The following is a 3673-nucleotide window of genomic DNA, read 5'->3' as shown; positions in this document are numbered from 1 at the left end:
GGAATTACAGGCATGCACTACGATGCCCGGCTGATTTTTTGATTTACTGCAGAGAGATGAGTTCTCGCTGCCCAGGCGGGTCTCGAACCCGCGGGCTCAGGCAATCCACTCACCTCAGCCTCCCAAAGGCGTGGGATTACAGGCGGAGCCACCGAGCCCGGCTCTTTCTGCATCTTTTAATACTCTTTTTTTCTCTTTAAAATTTTAGAAACAGAGTCTTGTTCTGTCACCCAGGCTGGAATGCAGTGGTGCAATTACAGCTCATTGCGGTCTCAAACTCTTGAGTTCAAGGGATTCTCCTGTCTCAGCATCCGAAATAGCTGGGATTACAGGTGCACACCACCAACCCTGCTAACTTTTCTATTTTTTGTAGAGATGGGGTCTCGCTGTGTTGCCCAGGTTGCTCTTGAACTCCTGGCCTCGAGTGATCTTCCTGCCTTGGCCTCCCAAAGTGCTGAGATGACAGGTGTGAGCCACTGTACCTGGCCAGGAGCTCAAGTCTATCTCATTTTCAGAGTGAGAAGTAGAAGCTGGAGAAAGTTAGGGCCTTGCCCAAGGTCACTCTTTTGGTGGGGCAAGTGGACGGAGCTGGGCACAGGCCCCATGCACTTTGCCACGCCATAGGTGCACTTGCAGATTGCCTGCTTGGGTCCACTCAGAGGGAAGCGTGAGGCCCACAGGCTGTCAGTACCCGGGTACAGACCCTGAGACATTTAGCATTTCCGCATGTGTATTGAGCACCTACTATGAGCCAGGTACGGGTGAGCAAGGAAGCAACGGACAATGTGGATGTGCATCTCCTTCCCCACAGAGGGACCATCGAACAGGGACACGACAAGTGCCCTAGAACAAGCCAGCCACCATGGTGCCTTCATTGTGGACTGTGGTCTATACTCTGCAGGAAGCAGACCCGAGAGGTTGGCGGGGTCTCACCCTCTTCTGGTGGTGGAGGTGGGGACAGGACTCTGAGGGGGAGACACAGATGCTGAGACCTGAAGGGTGAAGATGGGCCACCTTGAGGGAGGCTGGAGGAACAGCATTCTGGCCAGAGGGAACAAGCAGTGGGAAAGCTGGAAGGTTGGGAAGAGCCTGACGCCTGCCAAGAGGTGGGGCTGACCTGGAGAGGGGGGAGCCGTGAGGGGTCCCAGACGGCCTGGCCCAGCCACGTGAGGGGTGTGGATTACATTTCTTTTTTTTTTTTGAGTTGGAGTCTCACTCTGTCGCCCAGACTGGAGTGCAGTGGCATACCCCTGGCCACCACAGCCTCAACCTGCTGGGCTCTGGCGATCCTTCCGCCTCAGCCTTCTTAGTAGCTGGAACTACAGGCGCGCGCTACCACGCCCGGCTGATTTTTTATTTATTGTAGAGATGAGGTCTCGCCAAGTTGTCCAGGCGGGTCTCAAACCCGCAGGCTCAGGCAATCCACTCACCTCAGCCTCCCAAGGCGTGGGATTACAGGCTGAGCCGCTGAACCACCGAGCCTGGCTATATGGATTACATTTCTAAATGCCACAGGGAGGTAGGGAAGGGCTTTGACCCTAGAGCCACATGTTCTGATCTGTGTCTTAATTTATTTATTTATTTATTTATTTATTTTTTGAGTTGGAGTCTCACTTTGTCGCCCAGACTGGAGTGCAGTGTCCGCTCCCAGCCACTGCAGCCTCGACCTGCTGGGCTCCAGCGATCCTTCCACCTCAGCCTTCCAAGTAGCCGGAATTACAAGCATGCGCTACCACGCCCGGCTAATTTTTGACTTATTGTAGAGATGAGGTCTCGCCAAGTTGCCCAGGCGGGTCTCGAACCCGTGGGCTCAGGCAATTCACTCACCTCAGCCTCCCAAAGGCGCGGGATTACAGGCTGAGCCACCGAGCCCGGCTTGATTTTTGTTTCTTATAGAGATGGGAACTCGCTATGTTGCCCAGACTGGTCTGAAACTCCTGGCCTCCTACCTCGGCTTCCCAAAGCGGTGGGATTACAGGTGTGAGCCACCACATCTGGCCCGATTTGTGTCTTTAAGACTTCACCCTGGCTTTGTTTGGGGAACCAGCTGAAGGAAAGCAGAAGTGGAGACCAGGGAAGGTGAAGAGTGGGCATAAGCAAAGAGGAGGTGAAGGGGGACATGGAAGAAGAGGAGGGGGACACGGGAGGAGGTGACAAGGGACACAGAGAGGTGACAGTGGCCCTTCAGCTGAGAGCGATGGGGCTCAGGCCAGCAGGCGCCTGTGAAGATGGAGGACGACCTCTGGATGGAAAGTCCCGGAAGTGGTCTCGGAGCCCCCCCCCCGGGGATGGGATGCCCGCCTGAGAAGGATTCGGCTTCTGGTGTGGCCTTTAGCAAGTGGCCTGCAGCGGAGGTGAAGGCCGGGGTCAAGCTCGGCCTGCTTTTTTATGTGTGGCCTTGGAGCGGATCAGGAAGATCAGGGCTGCTGCTGGAATGCAGGAGCCCCTAAGTAGAAGCTAATGTCAAAGGGTTGTGTGCTGTCACTTCTCCAGCCCACAGCTGGGAGTTCCTCAACCGGAGGTAGTGAGGGGTCCATCGCTGGAGGGGTGCAAAGCAGGCGGGCTGGCAGTCAGGGCTGCCAGAGTGAGGAGTCTCCTCTGGGGGGAGGTGGAGCAATGGGCCCCAAGGAAGGAGCGGCCATCCTGATACTCTTTGTCTAGTTAGAGCCCCCAGCAGCTCCCTCCCCCACTGCCATCTGGCAGGGATGGCTGAGACTCCAGCCCCGGGGCGGGGTGGGCTGGGGGCAACCTCCAGGGGTGTAATTTCAGCTGGGGGCAGAGCTCCCGGTCGGTCGCAGCCACCTGGTGTGGGGTTCCTCTCTCCCGCACCTCCCCGTGACTATCTCGTGGAGAGGCCCGCCCCCAGCTGCCCAGCACCCCTGAAGGAGGGCGCCCCAGAAGCAGCTCCCTGCCCTGGTCCCACCTGGAAAGGCGTGGAGGTGGCGTCTGCATCCTTGGGGAGGGGGAGGCGACTGGAGGGGCTGCCAAGTCTAATTAGTGGTTGGGAACCCCTGCAACCTGCCTCTGGGAGGCCCCCCACAGGCTTTCATCTTCAAAACCACCCCACCAGCCTGGATGAAAGGACCAGGGAGGAGCCAGGTATTAATAGTAATTGTTGGTTTTGCTAATAAAGAGGAGAAGCAGGATTACCTCCAGGCTGGCAAGTTCTCCCCTTGGTCTACCTCCTGTCTTCTTCGGGGGGCTCCTTTGCCTCTCTCTTCTTTTCTTTTCTTTTTTTGAGTCAGAGTCTCATTCTGTTGCCCAGGCTGGAGTGCAGGGGCACACTCACAGCCACCGCAGCCTCCCCCTGCTGGGCTCTGGCGATCTTCCGCCTCAGCCTTCCAAGTAGCTGGATCCCCAGGTGTGCACCACCACGTCCGACAAATTTTTTGGTTTATTGTAGAGATGAGGTCTCGCCAAGTTGCCCAGGCTGGTCTCGAACTCTGGGGGCTCAGGCAATCCTCTCACTTCAGCCTTCACAGGTGCTAAGATTATAGGCGTGAGCCACCACGCCAGCCCCTTTCTCTTTTTACCTTCCTCTTTCTCTCCCGGCCTTGTCACTTCTGTCCATCTACCTTCCAGGCTTCAGGATCTGCCTGCTGTTTCTGCTTCTGGTGCCGTCTTTACTGGGATGTTTTGCATCCCAGGACATTTGAGGAACTCCCGTGTACTT

The sequence above is a fragment of the Carlito syrichta genome, unplaced genomic scaffold, assembly GCF_000164805.1.
Source record: "Carlito syrichta isolate Samal-C Ts95f unplaced genomic scaffold, Tarsius_syrichta-2.0.1 Scaffold307020, whole genome shotgun sequence".
NCBI classification, from domain to species: Eukaryota; Metazoa; Chordata; class Mammalia; order Primates; family Tarsiidae; genus Carlito; species Carlito syrichta.
Note: the sequence above shows the minus strand (reverse complement) of the source record.